Source organism: Salvia hispanica, chromosome 2 (genome assembly GCF_023119035.1).
Source record: "Salvia hispanica cultivar TCC Black 2014 chromosome 2, UniMelb_Shisp_WGS_1.0, whole genome shotgun sequence".
NCBI classification, from domain to species: domain Eukaryota; kingdom Viridiplantae; phylum Streptophyta; class Magnoliopsida; order Lamiales; family Lamiaceae; genus Salvia; species Salvia hispanica.
The window spans coordinates 26,050,088-26,058,580 of record NC_062966.1 but is presented as its reverse complement, the minus strand read 5'-3'; the positions used below and the strand labels follow the sequence as shown (position 1 = coordinate 26,058,580).

The following is an 8,493-nucleotide window of genomic DNA, read 5'->3' as shown; positions in this document are numbered from 1 at the left end:
TGTAGTACTAGGTACTTGGCTGTTTACTTCATCTTGTTCTCATATGGCCACCTAGTGACCGGTACATAAACATTTCAGGTGCTGCCATATGGTGTGAAGGATTAAAGAATTTGACTTGCCCTCTTTGGTGAATTTTTGGTCTCCTATTATCAAAGTAGGGTTGTTTCTTTTCTCCTAATAGTAGCTCCTTAGTTTCCCTTGTTTCTTTGCAATTAACACTTGTTTTTATCTTGTAGGAGGAAGAAACAATTTGGCTGCCACTTAGTTGCCTCGGAGAGTGGGCTCGCTGCCCTGGGCCCGGTGGCCGATCAGATACGGGCCGCGACTTTCGGCCTGGAAGAAGAGGCCCGATGCCATTTGTTCCATGCACATTTTATTTTTTTTAGTTGTTCATTTTATTGCCTATGTAACGCTATTCGAAAATTCATGATATTCTACAATGTAAATTTCCAATTTCTTAGTTCAATTGATTACTTAGCTTTTACTTGTAACTAAAAGTTTTAAAAAAAAAATTCACAACAAAAGCTCGAGTTTCATTAATTCTTCATGAACGGGGAACTTCACATCCTTAGTTCGATATTAAAATGGCGAGGGAAAAGAAAAGTAAGGGTGCGGGTATTACATATCGAGTTCATAGTTAGTCAACCTAATAAAGACACGAACAATAAGGTTTGACCAGACCATTAATTTCTTGTGTATTTGTATTGGGTGTTTCTTCTCGTGTCTGCCAACCCTAACTCATTGGGTGTGAATTAGATCCCTGTTTTATTTCATATTCTGAAAATCACAAAAACAATTTTGTCATCTCTCCCAAATTAGTCACGCAATTTTTTTTCTTTTTACATAGTAGTATTCATTTTACTTAGTGAAAACATAACTCTAGTAATGATTGATTTTGGTTTTGAGAAAGATATTTTAAACGTTACGAAATTAAAGTAACAAAATACGATTTAAAACTAAGAATTATTAATTGAGAGATAGTTGCTCCTCACAATCATTAGATTTAGGATTAGTTGCTCCTCACAATATAGTGTATCATACACTATATTGACACCACAATCCTAAATCGTAAATTTGGCAGTCGTTTTTAAAAAAAATAAAATTACACATGGTAATTTAGAGACTATTAAAACTTCCCATTCCCATGATCTATAATTGATTATAGTTTATATTTTGGTGAGATTAACAATTATTACACCTCTCTTCATGTGTATAAAATTATAAATTTCAAAAATATATCGAAATGAATATATTGAGTTGTGACTCGATTTGTGATTGAAAATTGGGCTTCAATGAATGGGTAGTGACTAGATTTAAAGTTGGGCTGAAATGCTATCGTAAAAGCCGACAAAGTAATTTGACGTTCGAAATGAAGATCGTATCGCGAATGGCCTATCAACTTAAAAATTAGACATTTGAACATTTTCTTTTTCTTTTTAATGAAAAGTGTTTAGATTTATTATATAAGAATAAATATTTACTTATATAGGAAGTTTTGGCTACATAGGAAACTGTCAGAATTGGATACGAATTAGTATCCATTTTTGGTTAGATATCAAAATGTATCACTATACTTGAAACCATATAGAGATGATGAATCAAAGACCGTGTATATACATAAGAGTCTTGTACATATTTTTCTATATATACTTACATTTCGATGTATAGAAACCACGAGACCGATGAAAAAAAGACGATCGGCCAAGCCCTTGATAGACTCAATAAGTTGCAACACTTTGTACATAAACATCACATATGCAGATTTTACTCAATTTAGGAAATATAAATTTGATTTTCTCTTACCAAAACAGATCATAGCAATCAACAGAAAGGGTACCATATATACGGCACCATGAATAATAGACGAAAAATGAAAAATTATAATCAACCGCATCATGCATACATCGATGTAAATAAGCCATACTAAAAATCTTTTGTTTTACATCTACTATGAAAAACTACTAATCTAAATCTATAATGTTATACTGAACTAGTTCTAGATTGTTAGGAATATATTATTAATTGTAATGAGAAAATTTTACTGTGATGCCATATTGGTACAAGTTAACCAGGCACCAACATTTCGACCCTCAGGCTCTTATCAGAGATGAGTTTTTGCAATAGTTAATGATACAAAAAGTGGCTATTTTTGCTAAGGAATTGGTCTCAGCAGTAATAATATGGCCTAACCCTTTTTTTAACAGCTTAATTCTGTGAAGATTTAATTTGAACTGTGTACCTCCATAGACCATACACTGACTATCTTATTGTACGAGGAGCTGAGGAGGAAGCCCCCTACACAAAAGACAGAACATCTATAAAAAATCAATCTTACACAAGCATACTCAAAATATGTAGCTAAAAAGTGAGCAAAACAGGAGCAACAAAGACAAATACATGATTCCCTTAAAAAAGACAAAATACATAATTAGATCCAATTGTGGTGATTATGTAATGTAGTAAGTGAACTATTGTCATAGGTGGTCACTGAGATGCTTCAAAGTCTAAACTTGATCAATAGAAGCAATGAAAAACACTAACAAAATTGTGACAGAGCTATAACACCCTGAAGGTCTACAAAATTAAGCATAAATGGAATATGAAACAGAAACAAACCTGCTTCCTTGTTGGGAACTGTAACAGTCGTCTTACTCGTTCCATCCTTATCGTATGAAAAATCTTACTCTCAGACCCCAAGTGAAGAGAGCCAACACTATTACTCTATCTAGATTCTAGATTATACAGATGAATATTACAATTTCCAAGGAATCACACCACTGCATTCAACTTAATTCAGCAATCAGCACATACGAAGATCCCTAAGAAATTGAATGTTCGATCAACAAGGAGTTCAAAAACACAATAAATTGCACAGAGAACAGATTTTCGAACAGCATGTCAAAGATAAGAAATTAGAGAAGATTTTTTTTCTATTCTAAATATTCTCAATTTTATTTGAAGATCAAGCAATAAGAAGTATTGGACTATTTACCCCAAATGCAACAATTCCATGACTAGTTTAACATGTAAAAACTCCCATAGTTTTTCGAATAAACAAGTAGGAGTTGACAGTAATAGTATCAAATGCAAATAACAGCTTAACTACTAATGAGCTACTGCAAACTAATATGTAAACTCAAGATTAGAATCCTGGAGTCTTGTGAGTACATAAAGAAACTCCAAAATGTCATATTATTAAACGTGTCAATTAAAGTGAATAACCAAGTCTTGTGAGCCTCCATCATGGATCAAACTTTTGGAGGTCGGGAGGCTTGTGATCTGAAAACGAAATAGCACAAATAAGGTCAAGATTATATGTATATAGCTGTTAGTTATATAAAAAATACGAGAGACAACAACTCTATCCATATATAATCTACTCTTTCAAGTATGGTCAAGATGGTATAGGCTGTTAGTTACATTACCTTTTGCTTCATTCTTTAAGAACGTTGACATATGGCGCATATTCTCCTTCATCTACTATCTCCATGAATTCAACTGGCATGCTACCGATTGTTATCTGTCGAAGAGTAATGATGTACTTCAAATAAAGTGGAAGCTCCTCCAAATTGCGGCACCCATGGATCGACAGGTAATCAAGCTTTGGCATTGCTCCATATTCCAGTTCCCATTTCTTTAAATCACTCAAATTGCAGAGATGAAGCTTCTTGAGTTGTGGGAATGATTTTGCATGGCAAATTAATGTTTCTGTCATCTCGACACCGTCCAGAAACAGAGTTCGCAACATGGGATACGCGCCAAACTCCACCACATCTACCTTAACCTTGCATTCATTTAGTTTCAAAGTTACTAAATTCTGACACATCCCTTGTTTATAGTGTGGAAAACTGCCACCCATATTGCATTTATACATCTCCAAATCAACCAATGATGGAGACATCAACCCATCATGCAAAACCTCCATATCTTTATCCGAACTTATATCACATGACATAACCCAAAGGCCAATCTCACGTTGACTCCTTTTGTTGCTCAACACAATTGACATGCTATCCACATCACTAACTATAACATTTATACTCTGTAAACTGACCAATTTCGGGATATCTGCAATGCAACATCTGTCACCTGTGATCACTTTTAGTGTCTCCAACTCCTTTAGCCCATCCAGTCTTAGTTTCTCCCCTCCTCCAATCACTTCTATTCCACGATTGAGAAACAAATGCTTTAATCTTTTCATCTTCCAAATCACATTTGGCAATCTAAGAACAATACCTGATGATACTCGCAAATCTAAGGTCTGCAAGTATGGAATATTACATACAGACTTTGGTAGCTCTCTCAGCTTAGACAACCTCAAACTCAAGTATCTTAGATGAATTAGTTCACCCACCTTGCTTGGTAATTTTTCCCCTTCAAATTCACACCCCTCTACTACAAATATCCTCAAGCATTGTGACATCTCAAAGTTAATTGAGCCCTCTTTGAAGCCAATTTGTCCAGGACCGGCAGACCCTGTTCCGAGAAGCATAAATGATCTAAGATCTTTAAGCTCATCTAGCCTATCGATACCTGATACACTACCATATTCGTAACTGATGGCTAATCGGCGTATGAAATTACCAATTGATGAAGGTATTGCTAACCTTCTTCCACACATATATCTGGAAGCATCAATGGGCTTGAGAAAGTTTTCTTCTTCAGCTTTCAAAAAACATAAATCACGCATTGAATCATGAAGCCCACACCAATCGAACTTGTTACGTGAAGTGTAGGTCTCTGTTGCTTCATGCAGTTGAACCATACTCCTCATAACAAGTTCAATGAGATACCTTTGAGCCACATCTCTTAGAGACTCGTTAGGTCCTTTATCTTGGTATGAAATGAAGTCTTCCGCCATCCACAATAAATAAAGTTGCTCGGTATCAATCTTGTGAGAGTCAGGGAAACATGCTAAATAGATGAAGAATGGTCTAAGGTAATAAGGTAAGGCATCATAGCTCAACTTCAACACCTCATGTACTCTTGTGTATTCTCCAACACCTTCTCCGTGTCTCAAATATGATTCCATGTTCACATATGGTGTGAAGGATTTAAGAATTTGACTTGCGCTCTTTGGTGAATTTTTGGTCTCCTATTATCAAAGTAGGGTTGTTTCTTTTCTCCTAATAGTAGCTCCTGAGTTTCCCTTGTTTCTTTGCAATTAACACTTGTTTTTATCTAGTAGGAGGAAGAAACAATTTTGGCTGCCACTTAGTTGCCTCGGAGAGTGGGCTCGCTGCCCTGGGCCCGGTGGCCGATCAGATACGGGCCGCGACTTTTGGCCCGGAAGAAGAGGCCCGATGCCATTTTTTCCATGCACATTTTATTTTTTTTAGTTTTTCATTTTATTGCCTATGTAACGCTATTCGAAAATTCATGATATTCTACAATGTAAATTTCTAATTTCTTAGTTCAATTGATTACTTAGCTTTTACTTGTAACTAAAAGTTTTAAAAAAAAAATTCACAACAAAAGCTCGAGTTTCATTAATTCTTCATGAACGGGGAACTTCACATCCTTAGTTCGATATTAAAATGGCGAGGGAAAAGAAAAGTAAGGGTGCGGGTATTACATTCTACCCTCCTTAACGAAAATTTCGTCCCGAAATTTTGCTTATGTTACTCAAACAGTTCTGGGTACTTTTCTTTCATCTTGTCTTCCAGTTCCCACGTAGCTTCCTCGTGACCATGGTGCTTCCATAGAACTTTCACTGTTACAATAGATTTGTTTCTCAATTCCTTGACCTTCCTATCCAAGATTGCCTCTGGCTTCTCTTCGTAGCTTAAGTCCGGCTCCAAAATCATTTCCTCCTGGTGAACTATGTGGTTTGGGTCGAACACATATTTCCTCAATTGTGACACATGAAAAACGTTGTGCACATTCCCGAAACTCGGTGGAAGTGCCAATCTGTACGCCACAGGACCCACTTCTTCTAGAATTTCGTAGGGTCCGATGAATCGTGGTCTTAGCTTGCCCTTGATGCCGAATCTCGAAATTCCTTTAGACGGGGACACTTTCAGAAAAACTTTGTCTCCCGCCTTGAACTGCAGGTCGGTTCGGCGAGCATCTGCGTAAGACTTTTGTCTATCTTAAGCTTTCTTGATTCTTCCACGGATCTGTCGGACAATTTCTATCATCTACTCTACAGAATCCAGTCCAAGCATCTTTCTCTCACCGACCTCGTCCCAGTAGGGTGGTGATCTACATTTCTTTTCGTATGATGCTTCATATAGAACCATGTTTATGGTTGACTGATAACTGTTGTTGTAGGCAAACTCTATGAGCGGTAATGCTGGCTCCCAGCTTCCTCCACGGTCGAGCACTACGGATCTCAACATATCTTTCAGTGTCCGGATCGTCCTTTCAGACTGTCCATTCGTCTGCACATGGAACGCAGTACTAAAATTCTATCGGGGTGTCCAGGTCTTGCTGCAGGCTTATCCAAAATCTAGAAGTGAATTTTAAATCTCGGTCTGAAGTGATTGTCACTGGTATTCCATGTAAGCGTATGATCTCTTGTACCTAGATCTGAGCTAACTTGTCTAATCCGTAAGTGATACGAACTGGTACGAAGTGAGCGCTTTTGGTGAGGCGATCTATAATCACCCAAATAGAAGTATTTCCTCGTTGTGACTTTGGCAATTCTGTTACGAAGTCCATCGTGATGTGCTCCCATTTCCACTCGGGAATTTCTAGGGGTTGCAGTTTCCATAGGGTCGTTGGTGTAGAGCCTTCACTTGTTGACATGCTAGGCATGTTTCTACTAACGACGCTATACTCCTCTTCATGCCATCCCACCAAAACTGTTTCTTCATATCTTGATACATTTTCGTACTTCCTGGGTGGGCAGTATAGGGTGTTTCGTGAGCTTCGCTCATGATCTCATTCCTGAGAGTCTCGTCATTGGGCACACATAATCTCCCTTCAAACGTGAGGGCGTTATCCGCTTCTTCGCGGTAACTCACCTCTTTTCCCGTCCTCACTTTAAGACGAATTTTCTCTAATGCTTCATCACTCCTTTGAGCCTCAACAATTCTGGTCCTTAAGTCTGGCTCAATCACTAGAGTGGCGATTCTACTTTCCACCGTCTCTGGTGCTCTTACTACCTCCAATCGCATCTTAGCGAATTCCCGTATAAGTTCCTCATTCTGTGTGAGGAAAGTGGCCACTTGGGGTGTGGTTTTCCTACTCAAGGCATCTGCCACTACATTCGCTTTGCCTGGGTGGTAATTTATACCACAGTCATAATCCTTGACTAATTCGAGCCATCTACGTTGTCGCATATTCAAATCCTTCTGCTCGAAAAAGTACTTAAGGCTCTTGTGGTCCGTGAAGATCTCACATCGAACTCCGTAGAGGTGATGTCTCCAAATCTTCAAGGCATGTACTACTGCTGCTAGTTCCAGATCATGAGTGGGGTAATTTAGCTCGTGTGGCCTGAGTTGGCGTGACGCGTATGCGATCACCTTGCCATTCTGCATCAGTACGCATCCAAGTCCGATCTTTGACGCATCGGTGTACACTACATAGCCTGCTTCTGGTGCTGGTACGGCTAGGACTGGTGCGGTGGTCAACTTTTCTTTTAATAGTTGGAAACTTGCTTCGCACTCCGGCGTCCAATTGACCTTAGCTCCTTTCTTGAGCTGTTGAGTCAGTGGTCGAGCTATTTTTGAAAATCCTTCAATAAACCTCCGATAATAACCAGCCAAACCTAAGAAACTTCGAATCTCACTAGGTGTTGTTGGTGACTGCCAACGTTGTACTGCTTCCACTTTTGCAGGGTCCACTCGGATCCCTTCTGCCGTTACTATGTGCCCTAGGAAGTTCACCTCGTTGAGCCAAAACTCGCATTTCCCAAACTTAGCATAGAGTTTCTCGGCTCTCAACGTCTCTAAGGTGGTTCTCAGATGTTCCTCGTGTTCCTTCTCGTTCTTCGAGTAGATAAGTACATCATCTATAAAGACTAGCACGAACTTGTCCAAGTACGGGTGGAACACGCGGTTCATTAGGTCCATGAACACTGCCGGGGCATTTGTAAGCCCAAAAGGCATTACGGTGAACTCGTAATGGCCATATCTAGTGCAGAACGCCGTCTTGGGTACATCGTCATGTCGGACTTTCAGTTGGTGATAGCCTGATCTCAAGTCCATTTTCGAGAATACACCAGCCCCTCGAAGTTGGTCAAAAAGGTCATCAATCCTCGGTAGAGGATACTTGTTCTCTCAGTGTTCCTTCCTTCTTCTTCACGAAGAGCACTGGTGCGCCCCATGGTGACACACTGGGTCGGATGAAGCCTAGGTCTAGTAGTTCCTGTAACTGTATCTTGAGTTCTTCTAACTCTTTAGGCGCCATTCTGTATGGTGCCTTCGATACTGGGGCCGATCCTGGTTCGAGATCGATTGTGAATTCTAATTGCCTGTCTGGCGGCAATCCTGGTAGTGCGTCAGGAAAGACATCTGGAAATTCTCGTACCACTGCTACATCCTATAT

The 8,493-nt window shown here is 39.1% G+C and overlaps 1 long non-coding RNA gene across 1 annotated transcript; it reads left to right on the top strand.

Annotated features, from left to right (window-relative positions):
- The first annotated feature begins 6 nt into the window (after positions 1-6).
- Positions 7-5,403, top strand: LOC125208656. The gene is made up of 2 exons (XR_007174158.1): positions 7-154; positions 5,189-5,403. It is a non-coding gene; the product is annotated as an uncharacterized LOC125208656 (long non-coding RNA).
- The last annotated feature ends 3,090 nt before the right edge of the window (positions 5,404-8,493 follow it).